General features: G+C 42.3%; 1 long non-coding RNA gene across 1 annotated transcript; it reads left to right on the plus strand.

Moving 5' to 3' along the window:
* The first annotated feature begins 283 nt into the window (after positions 1-283).
* On the plus strand, positions 284-23,540 carry LOC139059625 (uncharacterized). Its single transcript, XR_011514251.1, has 3 exons — positions 284-436; positions 3,616-3,808; positions 23,258-23,540. It is a non-coding gene; the product is annotated as an uncharacterized lncRNA (long non-coding RNA).
* Positions 23,541-23,753: the final 213 nt, after the last annotated feature.

Genomic DNA, 23,753 nt, shown 5'->3' on the forward strand with positions numbered 1-23,753 from the left:
TTGTTTGCCGTGAGTATTTTCTAAACAGCATGTGCCTTATATCTTAAATAAATAAATAAATATAAAGAAATCTAGACTGAAATAAATAAATATAAAGAAATCTAGACGGACATATGTTAGAACTTTGTTTCGTTCCGTCCATATTTAAGCTCTTCTAGGTGGCGCCACAACAGCTCATCGAAATGCACCCGGCGCGAATTCGAATCCACAGCGAGATTTGAGCGCGGGAAGCTGCTGTGTGCCGGTATGCTGGGGTAGGCTAGACAGCTCAAAATTTTCTGTTTGTACTTACGAGGCAGCAGTATTTGACAGAAAATAATAATACTTTGATGCTCTTCTCACGCCTACAAGCGAAGGCGGCGTGATTAACAACACAGCGTAATGCGCAACGGTGAACGCCAACGAACTCCACCACCAACCTGGACGAAGCATTTTGGTAAGCTTATATTTTATTTCTTGTTTGCAAAGTTTGTCGTAGGCAAACAATTTTTTTCTTTATTTCTAAAAGGATCGCATTTGACTTCGCTATCGTGAGTCTCGCGTCGTGAACAACGCCTTCTGCGATATCCAGAACGTATTCATGTGCTCAGTGCGCATGCATGATGTAAGACGATACTACTGATATGGAATAAGCAGAACTGTGTAACCTCTATGTCGCACAGGGGGGAAGAGGCGCGAAGATATTTCAGTTAAATAAAAACGACACGTCTCGTTTTTACTCGTCCTTTTGTTTTAGTTACTGTATATTTTGTTAATGTATCGTCATATGGTTTACCAGCCATGGCCGGACTTGGTGCTCTCGTTCTCGCGTGCAAATGTCCCGGTTTGCTGAGGGGGCACTGTGAGCAGCGCCAGACCTTACGCCAGACAGGGCGCGATTCCCCCGGTTATTGAGTCCCTGGCCAAAAACTTATTTCTGGTATAGGAAAAATTTTCACAGCTCTTCACTATACCCACCGTGGTTGCTTATAGTGGCTGTGGTGCTGGGCTGCTAAGCGCGAGGTCGTAAGATCGAATCCCGGCCACGGCGGCCGCATTTTGATGGGGGCGGAATGCGGAAACACCCGTGTACTTTGATTTAGGTGCACGTTAAAGAACCCGAGGTGGTCAAAATTATTTCGGAGTCCCCCCACTATGGCGGGCCTCATAATCAGATCGTGGTTTTAAAAGGTAAAACTCCATGATTTATTTTTATTTACATCCGCACTATGTGTCTTGATATGGTCTCCCTTGTTTAAGCGTGTTGGTACAAGCCTTTACCTTAGTTTTAGCTTTAAGATTTGATCATATTCTCTCGGTACGTAATGCATTTATATACAACAACCGCGGATAGAAGCTGCGACTGTTTGAGATCGTAGCGCCTTTCCTCTAAGTTGTAGTGATTAGATGTTATTGGAGATGTCTAAGGTTGGAAATGCTTTTTTTCATCCTTCACATTCTAGAATACAAATTTATACTAGGGTAATTAAAACTTGCAAAATGCAGTGTGAAACTTAATACTAAACTTTATTTATTCAAAGAAAATAAACGATATTTTCAATATCCCTCTATAATAGCATCATCATGCACTGTGGACACTGAACCGGTTCGAAGGCACAAATTGACTGAATGGATTCTTGTCTTGCTTTAGCATAACTCAGTTTGAGCATGAAAGAAAATGTACAGGTGACAGGAGGATGAGTGCTAAATTTCAACTGGTGTTATTCCATGACCCTACTGCACATTATATGCGCCACTCATAGCACACATGAGAAAAAGATTGAAACAACAACCTTACTAGAAGCATATGGCTGCAGTTCATTGAAAATGTGCCGACCAACTTAGAAAGTAAAGTTCCTTGTCTGATAAAGATAGGAGGGTGTACTCACGCACATCCTAATGTATTTGGCAATGGCATTAGCCTCAATAATCTCGCGCATCACTTGAATGCGACTGCATCCTATGATGACACATTCTTTAAAAAAACTAGTTTGCATCCACAAGTCTTGCAATGCATGGCAAGGGACCTACTTCAATAACTTTTATGAAGGTTGTAACTATGCTTGCCCAAGCAATCATTGATACCCCTTCCCGTCTGTCTAATGTAGATGCCTTGCACGACAAGGGAAACTTGTATACCACAGCTCAAGTGCAATCAGCATGCCCGTTCATGTCTTTTTTCCAACCAGTGTGTCAAAAGTTGCGTAAAATACCGGCAAACATGCAATGACCAGTACGTCACTTGACATTTATTCTGCGATACTCTGCTATCTCAACTGCAGGTTGCCAAGAATTAAAAATTACCAGAGGACACTACTCGAATGGTGTTGATAGACACCTTGATGAGTGTTGTTCATGGCAGCCACTGCAAATATTTCTCGTTCAGTGTGCACGAACATGTTTCATTAGCTAAATTTTTAAATTTACCTAATCGATGAGAAGCGAAAAAGTTTTGTATGGTGGTTACAAATGGCCGGTAACAGCATTTAAAACAGCCTAGGATTTGTGAAGACTTCCTTTAACGAGAAAAAGCCCGTGAAATAACTAAAAGGTGAAAATAAACTGTCCTGACCATGACAACGCTTCAGCGCACCAAATATTGCATCAAGCTCTCCGCAAACTTTGCCAAATAGGGGCACTGGGAATGAGCAGCTGCAGTTTTTTCTCGACATGTCAGTAGTTTTTGGCGTGCAAGTACAGTCCCTACCAAACACGAAGTAGCGCAATCATGGTAACCGTTTACTTTGTGAACCTTTACAAGACTGTGCCCCAGGTTTGCACATTGGTAATATATGCAGTATGCTGATGGCAATGTTTCCGTCTGAGACCACTTACATTACTGATGCGGGGCGCATTGTCACGTGAATTACTAAAGAAAAATTTGCGTGTTTTGTATTTTTTTTGTCGGAAAAAAGAAAGACGACACTTGACCTAGGTCGTTGTAACACTGTTATCGGTCATTTCTCGGCGTATTCCACAATCTTTGCATTGGCACCGTGTTGGATAAGTAAGAAAATAAACATTCGTTACAATTACATATTAACTGCTTGTTCACCACGAAAAAAAAAAAGAAACTTCAGTAGCACTAACATAAGTCTATCAAAATAGAGGGGGCGATGTTCATGGAAAGCACTCATTTATTTTTTTCTTGGCCACAGTTAGTTGTCACATCCAGTATGTAATTTAATGGTGGTTTTCGAGAAACATGTACAGGTTTCCTTCTTAGCTTCATGCTAAAGTAGGGTGGGTGAAAATTTTTCCTGTCATGAATTTTACTTGCCTTGCAGGCTTCCGCAGAACTGATCTGCCATAATCAAATAGTGCTCTGTAAAGTAAACTAAGCAACACCTTTTCTTCATATGCCTGTATTTCACTCATTGACCTTTACCAAGCTACTCATGTAAACATGTATTTACTGCTCCAAAACGGGCAATTCATGCTCCAGTGTGTCAAATTTGCTGCTCTCAGAGCTGCTCCAAAACTTCTTTGACTGCTTCCATCCCTGCATGAGTGGCCCATATAATGTTTAACGAAATTATGACTGGCATCCCAGAAACTTCAACATGTTAGCATCCGTCTGCCAAAGTGCCTGCATCTCAACATTTTGGTTAGAACTGATCACTTTATTTGCTGCAGGACTGAAGCTGCCTCGATATCTACAATACATTGGATACTACGTGCAGGATAATGAATGGCTACCTGAACGATGCTTGAAGCGGCAAGCTCTACAGTATCACTTATGCTCCTTTCCATGGGTTGGCAAGAGGAACCGTGGCACACAGCTCCACAGGCACCTGTGCTCTTCACTACCTTCGGAGAAGATGCATTGGTATGCTGTACATATATTTGAGTGTGGGTTCCAGCTGCATCTCTTGCACTGTCATTTGATGTGCAGGCAGAGGAGTTGCCTATTGGGCGCAAGTGTTGGTTAAAGATACAAAAAGGAAGGTGCTTCTTTGAACACTGATGACCCTGTCCTCCACATATTTCTTTTCATTTTCTTGTTACCTTATTTTTGCTGGTTATATAAAGGTCGCAGGCAATTAAACCAAGAAAAGCATTGGTGTAATTAGCTGTGGTTAAAATTGAAATGTAGAAAATATTGAAAGAAAGTAATGAAAGCAGACAAAAAGACCTTGTCTCTGGTGGTGACTGAACCCAGAACCTTTGCAGTACACACGTGATACGCTACCAATTGTGCTGACTTGGGTATTTATGTGTGGTATACGTGGCCCTGGGAGTGTTAGCCAGCGCCATTTAGAGCCGTGGTGGGCAGATGTAGAACATCCTTTTTTGCATGATGGTGTCGTGTAACACCTGAACTGAAGTGAGCAGGCATGTGGTTAATAAACCCATGCATGCTACCTTGAGGCATCAAGGCTATGAGGTTTCAGACCCCCGCAAGAATGAATGAGAAGGAAAATGGGTTTCATTTTTTTAAAATCACGTCCATATAAAGCAAACAGGCTTTTCTTTGATAAAGGTGATTATTCTGCCATTTCACAGGAATTATTCGCTCATTTATCTGTTTTTAATTATCTTTGTGAGAATTCTGATGTTGTACAAATGTAGTCTCTTTTTAAAACAAGTTACAGAACTGACGGAAAAGTATGTACCGAGTGTCCATTCAGTTGGGCTGAAAAACTAAGAAACCATGGGTGAAGCCTAGTATCCTGAGGTTAATAAGGAAAAGAAGAGTATATAACGCATTCAAAAGAACACAAAGCAGTTATCAGTTTAAGAAGCAGGTCAAAGTAACTAATGGATATAAAACTAAAGTTCACATTGGGAAGGGTCCGTATTCAATCGACTTAATGATAATATGAAAACAAATCCAAAGCTTTTTTGGAAATACGTAAGAGGATGCGGATCTGACTCAACGGGAGTAAATGAAATTGTTCACCATCATAAGGTCCTATCCGATGATACAGCTAAGGTAGCTTGCTTTAATGATTTTTTTATTCTGCATTGCTTGCCCACAACAACCTTTGGAAAATTTCATGTGAGAGCTGAGCCATGATGCAACCTGTCGAATTCAGTGTTGGTGGTATCGAATCATTGTTACAAAGTATAGATGAAACTAATGCCCCCAGCCCAGATGGTATTTCTCCCCGCATATTGAAGTGCTGTACCTGGCCAATCGCATCTTACCTATACCTAATGTACACTAGATCTCTTTCTACTGGAGTGCTGCCGGATGATTGGAAAATGGCACATGTAGTTACGGTTCATAAGGGTGGTCCAAAAAAATATGTAAACAATTATAGGCCTATCTCTTTAACATCCATTTCCTGTAAAATATTAGAGCATATTTTGTACAAAGAAATAATGTTACATTTATTACAACATAGAACATAGATTATTATATTAGAATTGTTGTACAGGACTGTCCTGTACAACACAGCTAATTGAATTCTATCACGACTCAGTCGCTCAGGTGGATGAGAACGGGCAAAGTCATTGTGTCTTAGATTTTCGAAAGGCGATTGTCATGGTTTGTCACTCATTGCTCCTTCAAAAACTTCATGAGGCAAATGTTAAGGAGTGTGTAACTGGATTGCCAATTACTTGTCGCAGCATCGGCAATGCATAATACTGAACGGTGCTACTTCTCCTTGTGTCGAGGTCACATCGAGAGTTCCTCAGGGGTCTTTTTTTAGGGCCGCTTTTGTTCTTAGTTTCTATTAACAATATTCCTGCCGGGATATCTTGGCGTTTACGCTGGTTTGCCGACGACTGTATAGTGTATAAAAAAATAAAAAATAAACAGGACTTCATCGATGTGCAGGTTGATCTTACTAACATTCTCTTATGGTGTGAGAAGTGGAAAATCCAACTAAATAAAAAAAATGTGTTCATCTGTTTTTCACGAAAAAAAGAAAATTATAGAAACGCGTTATTTTTTTAACACTGATATTATTGACCAGCAATATATGGGTGTGATGTTTTCAAGTGATTGTTCTTGGAACGCACATGTGAGTAATGTAGTTGCAAATGCTGCCAGAGCGCTAAATTTTATTGAGCGAAATTTGAAATCTTCAACTTTTGCCCTAAAGAATACTGCTTATATTTCATTCGTTCATCCGATCTTGGAGTACGCGTGTTGTGTTTGGGACCCTCATCAGAAAACCTTGATCGACCAAATCGAGAGAATACAAAACAGAGCGGGAAGGTTCGTTCGTGGGTGATACAAGCGGGAGGAGAGCTGCACTGCAATGAAAAGTGAGCTCGGATGGGAAGCGCTCTCGTCTCGCCCATGGAAACTGCGACTAAAATTGCTATTTAGCATATATAATAACAAAACCGGAAATAATAGAGACACCTATTTTAAACCACCGCACCATGTATCTAAGAGAACAGATCATGACTTTAAAATTCGAAAATACCAAACTAGAACGGACCTTTATGCTGTCATTTTTTGCCCAAACTGCAACAGAGTGGAATCGATTATCTTGTGACCAAGTGTGCTGTGCGAATGAAGATGTGTTTTTTTCGAAGTTGTAACCCCCCTGCTTGCACGCCCCCGGGCAGTGCGGGATAAATAATAAAGGCACTGAAGCCAAGAAAAGCATAGGGGTAACTAGCTGTGGTTGAAACTGAATAGTTGAATTCGCCCTGCGGCCATCTATCAAGGTTCACTGCAATGCATTATCGTAACTCAATGGGCAGCCCATTTAAAAATTATAATTCAGAAGACTGCCAGAATTTCAACAAATGATCAGTGAGCAAGAATGAGAGTGCACGCCTTTCTAATATTCTGTGTATTTATGGCTCTTATTCGTAACTTTTCTGCTGTGTTATATCAGTGTTTTAATTCGGACCAAGACTGTGCTATAATGTAGCAAAGAGGTTACGGTCTAGTGGCATAAATGTGCATGTTAATGAGAGGGCAAATCATCTCGACATTGTTAACTGAGAGTTGTTTAAACTTGAGCAGCCTTCCGAAGTATACTTCTTTTGAAGTTGCTGCTCATTGAGTTACCCTGGTACACTGTGTCGTGTGAGCTACTGCAATGAGATGGTGCTTCGTACACGGTCATGTAAGATGCAGAACAATGCCTCGGGGAGAGTGGACCAGACTGTGTAAGCAGAGCCGGCATGTAGCCGTACGTGTTTTGCATATGCGACCTAGTAAACAGTCCCCAGTTAGCACTTATGTTTTGTCAATTATGTATGCTCGTCATCCGGCCACGACATGGAGGCAGCGGTGGGATACTCGACAACGCTGTGAGAAGTGCACCACGCAAGTAGAAGTCTACACATGCAGCGCAGTGCAGTGAATACGAAACTTTGCTACCCATGGCTTTGCCTACAGTTTCCACAGCCCAGCACGCAGCTTCGCTCAACTCGTTCATCATCGAACTGCCGGAAAAACTTGATTTTTGGCGACCCGAGGAGTGGAAACAGTGGTTCATGAGATGGGAGTGCTATAGAGCCATCTCCAGACTAAAGAAGCAATACGGCGAGACGCAAGTGAACACACTCATTATGCCATGGGTCGTGAAGCAGAAGACGTCCTAGCCTTGCTCAGGCGCTGTGATGCTGAGAAACTCGACTACAACACAGTAATGCAAGTGTTCATAAAAAATTTACTGCCACGGATGAACGTGTTATACGAGTGTGCAAAGTTCAACAGCCGGAAGCAAGACGCGCATGAGACAGCCGATATGTTCATCACTGAACTCATCAGAATAGCTGAAGCCTCTGAGTACAGTGCCCTGAAAGAGGAACTGATCTGTGATAGACTCGTGGTCGGTCCTACAGACGCACAGGTAAGTGAGAAGCTGCAACATAACCCCGAGCTTACTCTGGAAGCCGCTGTCAATGCTGCTCACAACATGGTGACAATCAAACAGCAGCAAAAGGACCTACGGCCACAGCTACAGTAACTTGAAGCTGTCGACACCATGCACAGCTTCTCAAAGAGCAAAGGAAAGTCAAATAATTATCGAAAAAACCAGTGTGACCAAAGTGCACAGACATGCAAGTGGTACGGTTCAACAGAACACCTATGGTTAACCATCACACACTATGTGCCCAGCGAATGGCAAAACATGCAGTGCCTGCAGTAAAAAGGAACACTGCTGCCGTATGCTTTTCTGCTTCCAAAAAGCAGAACAAAAAGCACATACCAAGCTGTTTTGGAAGAGGTTTACTTGGACAATTAACTGACCAACAGGATCCTGGGCCATGGAAAATCAATGTGATGGTCAATGGCTTGCCAGTGAAGTTCAAGGTAAACACTGGTGCAAATGTAACTAATGCCAACAAGCCTCTACGACGAACAAGTCATGGGCAACATGAAGCAAGCAAATGAACAGCTGCTCGGACCCAACTGAACCAAAATAGCAACGGTTAGACTTCACTGCGACCCTGTGCTGAAATGGCTGGTTGTGTCAAGAAGAAATTTATGTAATAGACTAGCTGCATGACGCACTTTTTGACGTCCCGCAATCAAGTCCTTCAATGTCCTCTAAGTCTCCTAAAAGTAGCAGAGTCAGCAGGCAAGGTCAGTGACTCAGCCAACATTTTATGCCGCTACCTCTACCTGGCTACAGACCGATTACAAAATATCGCTACTCCTTGATGCCAAGCAGTGTGCTATTATGTACTCGAGGCGAGTACCTCTGCCCATGTTGCCGAGTGTCCAATGCGAGTTGGAGAGAATGGAAAGTCTGGGTATCATCATAATGGTCAAAGAGACCACAGAGTGGCGTGCACCTATGGTAGTTGCGAAAAATAAAGGAGGCAAGCTTCAAATCTGCAGTGACTTTGGAAGGTTGAAATAGAACGTTCTGTGAGAACGAGTCTTAGTGCCCACCGTCGATGATTGCCTGGCCAAACTCGCCGGAGCTGCCTGGTTTAGCAAAATTGACGCTAGGGCCGGTTATTGGTTACTGGTTACCTGTGTCCTAGAGGTACAACACTTTCCTGACGCCAATTGGCCATTTAAGTTCCTCCGATTGCCCTTCGGAATTTACACAGCAACTGAAGTTTTCTACAGGGAAATGCTAAGACCGCTAGAAGGCCTGCACGGCCAAGCCTGTCTGCAAGACTACATAATAGTGTTTGACCGCACGAAGGCAGAACATGATGCATGACTGCACAAAGTACTTCAGCGCCTGGAAGAAGCTGGCATCACCCTAAACACAGGAGAGTGTGTACTACACCAGCAGTAAAAAAATCGGGCCCCTTCGTTAACCCCCTTCTTCATTACATAATGCGGTTCTCGAATCTGGCGACATTGGTGCCTTCAGGTAGCATGTGTGGGTTTATTGACCAGTTGCCTTCCCCCAAAAAGATCGCATACTCGTGATGCCTGCGGCAGAAAGGATGCTATACATCCCCCGCCAAGGTTTGTGAGTCGTGGCACTGGCTAACAATCCCAGGGTTAGTTCTAGTAGTAACATAAATATCCCAGAAAATGGATGGGAAGACGGTGCCATGGTAGCTCAATCGGTAGAACATCACACGCGTAATATGAAGATGTGGAATCGTTCCCGAACTGCGGGAAGTTGTTTCTTCATCCACTTTCAATTTCATTAATTTATAATTTTTTATTTCAATTAGTAAATACAAGTAATTTCCTCTGTGTTGTCCTTGGTATCTTTGTTTGTAGGTGTCTTATGATATGATTAATAAAAATCGGGCCCCTTGGTTAACCTGCTTTCTTCTTGTTCATAACATAACAAGGGTCTCGAATCCGGCAACATTGAAACCTTCAGTTGGCATGTGGGGCTTTACTGACCACTTGCCTTCACCCAAAAAGATCACGTAATTGTGACGCCTGCAGCAGAAAGGATGTTCCACATCCATCGCCAAGGTTTGTGAGCAGTGGTGCTGGCTAACACTCCTAGGGTTAGTTGTAGTAGTAACACATAAATACCCCAGGAAGTGGATGAGAAGACGGCGCTGCTGTACCTCAATTGGTAGAGCACCGCACGCAAAATGCGAAGGTTGTGGAATCGTTCCCCACCTGCGACAAGCTGTTTTTTCGTCCACTTTCAATTCCATTAATTTATAATTTATTTCATTGAGTAAGTATAAGTGATTACCCCTGTGTTGTCCTTGGTGTCTTCGTTGGCTTCTTACGATATGATTACTAAACATCGGGCCCCTTGGTTAACCCCCTTTCTTCTCATTCTCCAGCAGTCTGTGGAATTCCTTGTACACATTGTATTGGCAAACGGTATCACTGCTGACCCTGAAAAGGTCAATGTGCTGTCAGGTAGCAGAACCAACAGACGAAGGATGTAGAAGTGTGTTCCTTCTTGGGATGGCCCGCCACCTGGTCTGTTTTTTCCAAGGCTCTCACAGCTCACAAAACCATTACATGATCTGCTTCACAGGGATGCTTAATCCATCAAAAGCCATTGACGACGATACCGGTGCTCACCCAGTACAACCATTAGTCTTCTCACTGTGTCTGCATATGCATCATCCTACAGTCTTGGGGCAGTCCTACAAGAGACAGAAGATCGTAGGCTTGTAGTTGACTGTGCCTCAAGGTCCCTCTCTGACATAGAGACATAATATGCTTGTATAGAGAAAGAAGCACTGGCAGTTACATGGGTCTGCAAGCATTTCCGCTGCTACCTGGTAAGTCTGCAGTTTCATGTAGAAAGAGACCATAAGCCGCTAGTGCTTCTGCTGTCATCAAACTGCCTGGGTGAACCGAGTCCACATCTGCAGCGGGTCCGAATGAGACTGCTGGATTACCCCATTTCCCACATATTTGGCAAGGAAATATGCCCTGCTGACGTGCTCTCAAGGAAACTGCAGAAAGAAACAGGCAGTAGCAGCCCAGGGACCATCAGCGAGGCCATCATAGAACACGAAATTCTTACAATGGAACTGCCGTCTGCCTCCCAAGACTTGCTAGAGAGGATAAAGGCCATGCAAATGAATGATCCCGTTTTAGCAAGGGTCAGGGGCTACTGTACGTCATGGCCCAAACAAGTTGCTGCCGCCAGAAGTGCAGAGGTACACAGAATTTATCCATGAACTGACACTGGTGGATGAAATTTTACTCAAAGGCAGTTACGTTATCATCCCACTGAATATGCAAAGTGATGTGCTTTAGCGCTTGCATACTGGTCGTCAGGTTCTTGGAAGATGTAAGGCTTGAGCCACTCAGTCAGTCTGGTGGCCAGATATTAACCAACACATCCAGAGTTATGTGTCAAAACGTCCTGTCTGTCAATAGCACTGTAAACCAGGCACAGCCTGTGATACACACTCCACTTTCAGAACACCCATGGGAAGTGATTGGAATTGATCTCTTTGAGAATGGAGAGATTACCTCGTAGTGGTGGACTATTACTCGCGCTTCTTTGAACACATGAAGTTAAGGCATACTACCACACAGAACATAACTCAAGCACTGAGCCAGATCTTCGCTCACTTTGAGACACCAGCTATTATATGACAGGACAACGGTCCTTAGTTCGCTTTGGCACAATTCAGCATGTTCGTCAAGCAATGGGAATTATGCGATGTAACCAGTAGCACCTACTTACACCAGAGCAACGGTGCTGCAGAAAGAACTGTACAGATGGCTAAGCAGTTGCTCAAGAAGTCGTCCAACATTCAAAAGGCTCTGCTTGCTCATCATGACCTCCAGGCAAAGAAGGGCTCACACTTGCTGAACTCATAGGAAAATGCCTCAGAACCGATGTTCCAGTGGCACCAAGAATGCTGAAGCCACTGGGGAACACTAGGACATTCAAGAAAAGAAATGAAGCATATACGGTCAAGCAGCGCAAGTAACACGAGTGGCAACACAGGACTTTGGAAAAAGACCCTATTCAACCACAGACTGCCGTCCATATCCTGTCCGGTGCTGCAACAGGGACAGTAGTTGGGCCAGCTCACACTTAACGTTCATATGCGGTGAGCACAGCTAGTGGTTTCACTCGATGCACAAGTAAGCATTTGCAGCCATCGCAACCTGGAGCATACACAAGAAGTGGACTAAGAGTTCGAAGAGCACGTGAGAAGTAAGAGCTCCAAGTCTGCTCAACTTATGGCTGAGGCCACTCTAAAGCAAGGGAGATGTGTGCGCCACCGCAACAAGATGGCGCTACGTACACCATCATGTGAGATGTGGAACGATGCCTCTGGGAGAGCGGCCCAGACCATGCGAGCAAAGCCAGCATGTAGCCTTGCATGCGTTGCATATGTAACCTATTATACAGTTGTCACTTAAAAAAAAGTGTTGTATGCTCGTCACTTGATCACGACACATAGCTTCCGACAATAGCGGAAGGTGCATTGTCCAAAATTTCTAGATATGCTTGTGCCACTTCATCCTTCAATAGATATGAGAACAGAAATCTTTTAAAATAAAAATCAATGCGACATAAAATGAGCAAAAATCCGTATAAGCCAGTTTGTTGTGTAGAGTAGTGGATGTCAAATAAGGAAAAAAAAAGGCAGACTGTAAATGCAAGGGATTGACAAGGCGAGGTTTTGAGTTGTGGTAGAAGGGGAGAGGAAAGGGGCTACTCATGTTGGGTTCTTTCAGGAGTTGAGATAAAAACCAGAAACACAAAAGAATTTACATGCAGTGGTAGGCACTGCCAATCCAGTGTGCCATGTTTTCTAAGAAAGCAGGACCTATTCATATAATCTCTGGAAGTTCATAAAAGAGGGGGAGGGATGAAGGATTGCAAAGAAGGGAACAGGGTCAAACAAATTGAGGTGAAGCAACCTGTGTAAACCGAAAGCAAAAAAAACATTCATACACATACTTGTGAGAAATAGAAAAAAAATAAGAAAATGAATCATTACACAGTCACTCCCACTCTTTGATATTAAGAGCTTATGATATCAGTTGTGCATTCGTGTTTCTACTCCCAAAAATATATTTCAAGTGAGGGATGACAAGTGCATGTGTTACAATGCTCACCTACATTGGTCTTCCTTTGTTTTTATATTCTGCAAATGTTCTCTTGCCCTTTCATCAGTACAGCGTCCAATTTTGCTTGTGTAGAGCTTACCAGAAGTAAGAGGTTATTTGATAAACCATTCAAGTGGCACAATTCATGAACGGTGTTGCATGCCTTTTGTTAAAAACAGCTGTATTTTTACACTCAAGCATGGGAACAAAGCTTAGATGGCTTCTTCGGAACCAGCGACACAACTGGTGCCCCATATTTGTCATCAAACTTCTTCAGTCAGTGCAACTGCTGTGCTCTGAGGCAGTGCCTCTGGCTGCTTCAAACTGCGCGCTTTTGTCTTTTGCTGCTTTCAACTCCTGAAGTTTTTGCAGTAGGGATTCTGAGATTCCGATGATGAGTGAGGGAGGCCAGCTGCTATGAACCTGCCAACCTGAGCACAAAAGCTATTGCGCATTGTGTGAATACACATTTTTAGAGCGTATTCAAGGCACATTGGGGCAATAGTTGGTTTAACATGGGTGTAGGCTGGTTCATACAGTAGCTAACCATTCTTTGCTCTTGGTTGGTAACTTCGGGAAACATGCTTTAGGGTGACCATCAAATGTTTATCTAAGATATGCAGTGCATTGTCAATGGTTTAATGAAGTTGAGTCTGACGAAGTCTTGTCCGGTTAGGAAGAGTTGAGGGAAAAAACAGAACTGACACTGACCAAGGTGAAAAAATATCTAAAGCACGTGGGAGCTTTGCTAACAATGCTTTCGCCATGCGTGTCTCATGTGTAAAGGTTAGTGCTTTTCCATGCTCGTTAAAAAGATTTCAAATGTAATCTACTGTATTCTCATGTGTCATATTGGAGTTAGGCTGTAAAAGAATTAAGATATCGATGTATCTAAAAACACTTAGAACCATGGCCTTGTCAAATATGTAGTGATGTAATGTCACAAAGCACAGGAGCATTGTGATCATCACACCTCAATACCCCTACTGCAAAAGCTTAAATTCCAAATGCAAAGAAATTTCACTTTTGCTAAATTGGTAATAAATGAGTAGTAAATACTACTGTAGTGATCTTGGCAAAGCTGCGGGGCTGGTAACTGTCTAATTTTCGTTTTGGTATTCTTTTAATAGTGTATTAGCAGATGACGCATGAACCTGGTGGTTAGTGGCTATGACGAGAGTCCACATCACCCGCCGTGGTTGCTCAGTGGCTATGGTGTTAGGCTGCTGAGCACAAGGTCGCAGGATCGAATCCCGGCCACGGCGGCCGCATTTCGATGGGGGCGAAATACGAAAACACCCGTGTACCTAATTTAGGTGCACGTTAAAGAACCCCTGGTGGTCGAAATTTCCGGAGTCCTCCACTACGGCGTGCCTCATAATCAGAAAGTGGTTTTGGCACGTAAAACCCCATAATTTTTTTTTTGAGAGTCCACATCGCCTCCAGGTTTTTTATCACACTGCAGACAGCTGCAGGTGGTCCCTTATCTCGTAGGCCGAACTAAGGAGCCCTGCAATCCGAGTCATGCTTCACTGCCAGTTACTGGTAATTGTGGCATTCATTTCAGTCTCGCTATCAAGAATGCTAGAAGGCTGTTTTGTATTTACACTGTTTGAATCATTTTTTACGCAGCCCTAACTTTTGTTGTAGTTGGGCTTTAAGGGCTTTAAAGCAGCAAAAGCCAGCAGTGCACACACTTAAAAGCAGCTGAAGCAGCTGGAAGTACTGCCTCATGAGCACCAAGTGACGCACTCACTGCAGAAGGTTGCCTGCAAGCATGGGCTCTGAGTTGTGCTGTTTGATGTTGCACTGCTAAGCCTGAGGGTGAATGATCAAATTGTAGGTGTGTCAGCTGCATTTTGATAGGTGTTAAATGCATGTGTGCTGTGCATTCATTGTATGCACAGTAGAGTAACCAAGGGGGTCAAAATTAATCCAGATTCCCTCGTACTTCATGCCTCATAATCATATTGTGGTTTTGGCACATAAAACTACAGAATTTGGTTCAATTTATTAGTTGGTGCTCTTTGATTTTCCATTTCTCTAATTTTCTTGCTTAGAAAAGCTCTGTTCTTGCTACAAATGATCAATTTATTATTATGAAAGGCTAACCTTCAATCTAACTTAACTCATTATTTTCCTTTAGTGTCCCTTTACCGTGCATTAAAAGCATGGAACACTAATACTTTTGCATTAATTTTTATTTGACTCGTGCTCAACAGCTAGATGGCATAGAAGCTGAACTACTACTGTGGGCTTCAAGTTGATAGGTTGCCATATAAAAGCTTGTCTTCTTTTAGAGATAAAAACACTTGAGCCTAGTTTTCTGTCTTTAGATAGACTACTGAGAAAGGCAAACATCGCTTGCATGATAGATAAGTGATTAGTTAATTGTGCTCAGTTTTTGCCCCCACCCCAAAAAAGGAAAGTGAACATAATTGTATATTTTAGTTGCAGAACTTGAAACTAGGAAGCGAAATGCACTTAACCATTTCCCTACTGAGGATGAGCAAGGCTTGTCATTTAAATTTGTGCCTGTACAACTAAGGCTGCACTGGGTCTATCAGAAGTAAAACCATAAAGTTCTGCTTTGCTGTTCATAGGGTTGGCTCCACTACGCACTTCTTTTTAATGCATGATGATACCACAGGGCAGTATGTTTCTATACTGGCAGCCAACTTTTCAAAATGATGTCATCATCTTGTAGAAGCTCTGATTGAGAACTCCCGGAGTCAACCTCACAAAACAAAAAATGCAAATCCCTAGCTACTCACGTCATGGCTTAGAAATAAAAATTAAATTCAAGGGTTTTGTATGCCATAACTACAATTTGATCTTAAGACATGCTGTAGTGTGGGACTTCAGATTAATTTTGACCATCTGGGGTTCCTTAACATGTACCCAATGCACGGTACACAGGTATTTTTGCATTTTGCCCCCATTAAAATGTGGAGGCGCTGTGGCTGGGATTCAAGCCCTTGGGCTTAGTAGCGCCGCACCATAGCCACTATGCCCCCACAGCGGGTATGTTATGACTGGTCACTTGCCAGTTCTCTATGTGCATTCTGCTAACTGCTAAAAGTCAAAAGCCAACAAGGAGACACTTTGTGTGCTAAAAACATCCCTCAGGTGATCGGAAGAGATGCTCTTGAAGGGAAATCAAGACATGGTGTAAATACTGCTGCATGGCACTGTGCAATATTCATTGCTTTGGTCTTCAGAACAGTCAAAGCCAAGTTACACGGGCATTCATCAGTTATAGTATTGCTGTTTTGGAGCAAAGAACACATCTTTTCAGCTAAACTATTTCCTTCGCTTCTAGTAACCCACCTGAACCAGCAGAAGTGTGCTATATGCGACAAAGATAAAATATATAAAAGATACAAAGAACTTTTATGTCCCTGTTATATAGCTCACATTGTATTACCAGCATCGTTTGGGCTAATAACATTACAGTGGACAACATATATTATGGCAGAGCTTCTGCTTAAGCTACTAAGTCAGACATACTAGTAGACATATAGCGTGCAGAAATGGGCACAAAGAAACACATTGAAAGTGCTCGCACCAAGTACCACCCGATTTTATTCTTGGAGGGAGTGCAATTATAGCCACATTCACTCTTTTTGGGATAGTGATGAGTCTGACTGGTCCAGTGATTTCATTTTACCTACTCAGTGCCATGTACAAGCGGCAATGTTTTCATCAGCTTGGTGTGAGTGATGTCAATTTCTGAACAAAATGATATCTGAGGGTGCAGTGAGCAGAAATTGGGCAGAAGTTGGTTTCCATGGGTTTTAAAAATGACCGTGCAAAGTGAGGTGGCTGCAGTGACAAAGGTTGCCTGTCCAGTGCAAGAATCCCATATCATATCAAAATGTCATGTATTTGTTCATCTGAAGTAAAGAATAGAAGCTGGAAAGCTAAAAACTCATGTTTGAAGCTTCAACTTAATACTAATGATTGGGAGCAATATTTGAGCCCCTAGCGACCTGTTTAGAAAAAAACACTTTTTTTGCTTACTTCTCTGCGGTTTACTTATCGTGCCGCACCTGCAATAACATATAAGAAGCCAACAAACACTTGCACCAAGAACAACATAGGGGAGCTTACTTCAGGTTAAATGAAATAACGAAACAATAAATTAATAGAAATGAAAGTGGATGAAAAGACAACTTGCCGCAGGTGAGGAACGATTCCACAACCTTCGCATGTCGCGTGCGATTCTCTACCAATAGAGCTACTGTGGCGCCGTTTCCCGTCCACTTTCTTGGGTATTTATGTTTCCTTGTAGAACCCTGCGAGTGTTATCCAGCGCCACGACTCACAGACCATGGCGGTGGACGTGATACACACTTTCTGCCGCAGGCGTCACGAGAACGTGATCTTTTTTGGGTGAAAGCAACCGGTCAAGAAACCCACACATACTACTTGATGGCATCAATGTTGCCGGATTTGAGACCCTCGTTATGTAATAAATGAGGAGAAAGGGGTGTAACTGGGGGCCCAATCTTTATTAGTCATATCATAATAAGCCAACAAACACTGACACCAAGGACAACATATGGGGAATTACTTGAGCTTAATAAATGAAATAACGAAAGGCTAAATTAATGGAAATGAAAGTGGATGAAAAAAGAACTTGCCGCAACTTATGGGATCGTTCCCTACCTGCGGCAAGTTGTTTTTTCATCCACTTTCATTTCGATTGATTTATCGCATCGTTATTTCATTTATTAAGCTCAAGTAATTTCCCCTATGTTGTCCTTGGTGTCAGTGTTTGTTGGCTTATGATATGACTAAACAAAATTGGGCCCCGCAATTAACCCCCTTTCTTCTCATTTATTTCTTCTCTATTGGTAGAGAATCGCACGTGAAATGCAAAGGTTGTGGGATCGTTCCTCACGTTCGGCAAGTTGTTTTTTTATCCACTTTCATTTCCATTAATTAATCATTTTGTTATTTCATTTATTAAGCTCAAGTAATTTCTCCTATGTTGTCCTTGGTGTTAGTGCTTGTTGCCTTTTTATGATATGACTAATAAAAATCGGGGCCCTCGGTTAACCCCCTATCTTCCTGGAAGAACATGTTTCATGGAGGATAAAAAAAAGTACGCTTGACTTTCTTCCAAAATATGTGCTTCATGTAGACTGTTTCTGCATCCTTGTCTGTTTGCAACCTAAAAACATGAAAGTCAGCTAATAAAAGACAGCAGAAAGTTGTAAACAAACTGCGAATATTGCAGTAAGGAAACTCTTCACAAAGAATAGCTCATAAAAATAGTTTGGAAATTTCGCTGGTTTTCTGAAAATAAAATTGGCATGGAAAAGGTTAATCTTGTATGGGGCACTAAGAAAAGTAGCGAAACAAATTACCGTATTTATTCGAATCTAGGCCGATAGTTATTTTTTTTCAAATAATCATATTCTTAACTCTAGGGTCGGGTTAGATTCAAGGATTTAAAGAGAAAAAAAAACACTTCAGTTTTTCATTGAAACTGCTAAATATGGTACACAGCTAGCGCCATCTAGAAAAGTCAGTATCGCAGCCGCTACTAGCCATGCCAGTAGCCAGCCGTACACAAGTGAGGTTGCCATTTTGACCTGTGTTGTGTCGGCCGTATCAGTGTGCGGCGTGGTGTTATTGCTATGGCACCAAGCAGGTGACACCACAGTGCCGCTTTCAAGCGAAAAGTTGTGATAGCTGCAGAGGCATCGTCAAACCTTCAAGCCGAGCGGGACTTCGGCGTCGACGAGAAAAACGTCCGTCATTGGAGGGGACGACATCAGCTCTTTGTGTGCGCCGGTACGAGGATGGCTTTTAGCGGACCAAAGAAAGGCCATTACCACGAAGTGGAGACAGTTTTGGCCAACTTTGTCTGGACGCAGAGGCAGCTGCCCTTCCAGTGACAACAGAAGTGCTCCATGCAAAAGCTAGGGAGCTTTCGAGGGAGCGAGGCCTAATGCCAAAGGATTTCAAAGCTAGCCGGAGCTAGCTTCAGAAATTCATGAAGCGCTTTGGCTTCAGCCTCCGACGTCGCACTTCAATCACCCAGAAGCTGCCAAGCGATTTCGAAGAAAAGCTGATAGCTTTCCAGTGCTACGTGCTGCGAAAGAGAGAAGTGGCAGGCCACAACCTTCGGCAAATCGGCAACGCCCACCAGGCGGCTGTGTATTTTGATATGCCAGTGGCATACACAGTGAATGAAAAGAGTGCCAAGGAGGTGAAGGTGTGCTCTGCGGGCTACGTCAAGCAGTGCACAACTGTGATGCTGTGCTGCACAGCTGATGGACATAAACTCCCTCCTTATATGATATTTAAAAGGAAGACCATGCCTGCTCAAGAAACTTTCCCAAGTAATGTCATTGTGCAGGTAAATAAGAATGGATGACGGGTGCTATTGTGGAAGAGTGGGTTAAGATTGTGTGGCGATGGCGTCCAGGAGCCCTTTTGACAAAGAACTCGCTCCTTGTTGTCGACTCCTACCGTGGGCACTTGACCGACAATGTGAAGGCTGCAGTCGCACAAGCGAACACGGACCTCGCTGTCATACGGGGCAACATGATGGGCCAGTTGCAGCCACTTGATGTCTGCATCAACAAACGTTTCAAGGATCGTCTGCTGAAATATTACACGGACTGGTGGACTGACGAAGACCACATGCTAATGGAAACGGCCGCATCAAACGTGCATCGCTATCGCAACTGGTGGGCTGGGTAGCTCAGCCTGGAATGACATCCCAGGCACATTGATCGTGCACGCCTTTAAAAAGTGCAGCATATCTAATGCACTGACGGTACCGAAGATAGTGCACTGTTTGAAGGTGACAGGGACAAGGGACACAGCGAAAAGTCTAGCAGCGACGACAACGTTCAATGAGCTCTGCACGTTCAGATTCAATAAATGCTGTTTGCATTTTGTGAATGCTGTCCTCGCTTTTTTTGTTCAGCCTACATTCGAGGTAGTATATTTTTTTGTTGGCTTCGAACTTTAGGGGGTCGGCTAGAATTGGGGTCGGCCTAGATTCGAGTAAATATGGTAGTCACCTAACGCAATGTGTGTAATGAATCTAGGGTAAATGCTTTACAAAAAATTACATGTTTTTGATGAGAGAGAGAGAGTAAAACATCTTTATTAATAATATTTGAATGGCAAGAGCAGTGTGGGAGGACTGCTCTCGCCATTCAAATATTATTAATAAAGATGTTTTACTCTCTCTCTCTCGTCAAAAACATGTAATTTTTTATAAAGCATTTACCCTCGATTCATTACACATTGCGTTAGGTGACTACCGTATTTACTCGAATCTGACAAGAGATGGTGATTATTTTTTGACACATGTCGATCTTTGTTTGCTAATGTGGAAAACCTCAATCACGTCCTTCTCAGCTCTGTCAGGGCTCTTTGCAACTAACCTTATGTGCTGGCTGGAAGATAGGGAAACACCCATGGCTCATATGTGCAGCCAGATGGCTACTGTAGTTATTCTTCATGCAAGTTCTGGGTTCACCAACTCCCTTATTGAAACACTGATAATGGTTATGGTTAGTAATACTCGTTTCCATCCAAGAGCAAAATCAGCTTGTAGTTGGTGCTGGTCCGGTTGATGGGTCTTTCTCCTTGTTTTTTCATGCTATCATACTTCTAAGAATAAATAATCTTGCATACTATTGCTGAAAGCTGGGAGAGTTGGTTATTGGCATTAGGAAACAGTTACTTGACTATAAGATGAAGCACATGAAATGCACAAGATGAGCATTGCACATGAACTTGTTTTAGTATATGAGTGCGATTATATGCATGCATGAAAGGCTCACATTTGCAGCAAGAGTTGACTATATGCGACATATAAGATACATCACTCATTCTATTTTGCGTGTACCATACATCTTTTTCAAGTAATCAATTTTTCTATTCGAGATTTCAATAGAAGGTGTGCTGTTGCATTTATCGGTTTGTCTGGAAAGGCCCTTATATATCAGTGTACACTTTTAGCCTTATATCTTCTGAGTATTTTGTGCTGTTGTATTTTGCCATGTATTGACATCTTTTACAATGTCCTGCAAGTTTTTCAGACCTTGCTAACCTGCGCAGAATGCTCAACCTGTCTTTGGGGCACCTTTGAGTGCATTTAATGCCTTCAGCGGACAGTGTTACGTAGGATAAACCAGTATTTGTGTTAATGGCAGGCTGCAGGAGCATCGTGCACAGATGTAGATGGTAACAGTATGTGGATATCTCGCAAAACATTGCAAAAGATGCCAAACTGTGCCAAAATTTGACTGTACACATGCACTTTGCAAATATAAGGCAGGGAAGTGCAGATTTGCATACTAGGCCTTTTCCATCCAAGAAACCAATAACTGCATTAACAAACCTTCTACAGGGGTCTTGAATAAAGAAGTTGGTTACTTGAACAATATGATGTATGACATGGGTGCATCATGAATCACAGTTTATATGTCGTGTATTGTGAAATTTCCTGCAAATGTGTCGTTTTTATTTATGTAGTCATTGTTTAGTGAGGTCATTTCATTTCCCACACCCATTCTCTGCACATCATGTTGGTATTTTGTTTTGTCTTAGAACTGTAATTATGATTCATAAAACCTTACATTGCTAAAATTTGACTTTGGGGCAGTTTGGTCTTTTCATCCACGTTCTTGTTTTTGTCATTTCCCTTACCATGTAAGCATTTTTCTGGAACACTTGCAGTATTTCGTCATGCTCCTGCGTTTAGAAGCCAGATGTCTGTCTCTGAGTAGCCCAAACCACTTGAAGCATGCAAATCTGATGCATCCTCAATGGAACTCCATAGTGAACGTATTGCTAAAATATTTTTCAAGGGATGAAGCACTTCTGTAACTGCCGAGTTTTGCAGCAATAAAGAAGCAGAATGCTTGCATCTGTGTAATCTGTATTTAACTTTCTTTGTATCATCTTTTATCTGACTGTCTGTCAGCATGGTAACATTGCATATTGTCTTTTCTTAGCATTCATAGGTTCCAAATTGCTCCTATGTTTTTGTCCTCACATTTTCTGCAATATCCTTCACCAGAAGGACAACTACCAGTTCACCTAATTTACCACTTTTACAGGCAACCAATTACCCATAATAGTAGTGTAATGCCCATTGCTTAAAAGCTCCTAAACAATTTTGCACATCTGAAAGTTTCTTGAATTCATGCACGCAGGTGCTGTTTGTAATATGGCTGAATGCTCAAGTGATTGGTTTTTCAGGCCAATGTGAAAGAAAAACCCCAGTACCTGTGTCGCTTTATGATGTTGACCTGTATTTATTACGTTGGTAAACTGTGTGCACTCTGAAGATATGCGCAATACTGCTGGTGTTTTGTATTATCTGTGTATAATAAGACAACACATTGTATTATCAAGAACACATTCATTTTATTAGTTTTTTAATGTGTTGTCATTTACTTTCATTGTTAGTACTGCTAGGCATCCTAATACCTAATTAAAGAGCTTCTGCAGATATAGAGTTGATTCAAAATTTCAGAAACTTAATCGTGCAGCTATAGGTTCTTTTAATGATAAGCTCTTTCTTCAATACAAAATAGTGGTTCCTAAATTGGTTATTCGTACCTACAAACCACCCTAGCTGGATGAAAATACTTTTCAGAAACTGCTCGAAGGTCTATTATATTTAATCAAGTCAGATAAGAAGATACTCTTTGCAGATACGTAACATTAATGGTCCATCTCAATTAATGAAACATTCTGGAAAGCCTTGTAGTCATTCATAGAAACACTTGTTTGTAGCTTTGTCAGTGCCGTAATGTTTCAGCCTTAGTCTACAAGATAACGATGCTCACACGATGTGAAATTTTCACAAAGTATTCTGTGTGTGCGTTCTGCAACATAAAAGGAAGAGGTCTGAACACTGGCCAAAATAGTTTAAAATAGTTATTTGCATTTTGGCTCCCCCTGGGAGTCTTGTTCACAAGGCTCCCGTGATGGAGCCAAAACGTAAATAACTATTTTAAGCCATATTGGTCGGTGTCTGGACCTCTTCCTTTTAGTATGCATCATCCCGACCAGATGGGCTTTTGTCATACTCTCGACTTCATCCAGTCTGCAACTGTACAATGCGTTCGTGTTGTCCACTTCTCTGCTCTTGTGTCTGCACACCTCACCTTTTTTTTGCATAATGAATCCTTAGCAACTAGATCAGCTTTCTGTCCTAAGGTACAATGGGCTGTAATTTTTCCTAAAATCTGAGGTGGCCAAGATACACTTGGCGTGATAGCATTGAATGGCCCAGCACTGTTGAATAATTCGTGATGCTGTGTTTAAATATTCATGTGGTGTCAGTTTGCAATACAATAGTACATAATCTATTTACGTTTGGTTTTTCAGGATGCTCCCTATCATGCACTGCCATCTCAACAGTACCATGGCTTTTTGTGTGGATTCCTTCCATTTTGAATGCCACCACTGCTTGCACAGCATCACAGCCTGCCTGCCTTGATCTTGCTGAAGAAGAAAATACAAAATGCCTATTTTTTTAAATGCGTGCATGGCTCCACGCAAGACACCACCTGGCGTCGGGGTGTTAGGGCTTTTTGCAGAGAAAATGTTTGTAATAATGCCTTGTGTGTGCCCTAGTGGCTAAATGTTGGCCTCTTTGCCTGTGTAAAAATTTCACACTTATGGATACTGTTAAGGGTTCCTGTATTATTGTTATTACTTACAGTTTCCTGTTCAGGATTCCTGTATTGGAAATTTTTGTTTCATTATAAAACTAAAAATTATAGTTGAATTGTTGCTTTGTGTGATATGCAATATTCAGCCGAAGGTGGTCAGCAGAGGTCGAACAAGCGTTATATCAGGTGGAGAAATTTTTTTGAGCAGG

Source organism: Dermacentor albipictus, chromosome 4 (assembly GCF_038994185.2).
Source record: "Dermacentor albipictus isolate Rhodes 1998 colony chromosome 4, USDA_Dalb.pri_finalv2, whole genome shotgun sequence".
Lineage (NCBI taxonomy): Eukaryota > Metazoa > Arthropoda > Arachnida > Ixodida > Ixodidae > Dermacentor > Dermacentor albipictus.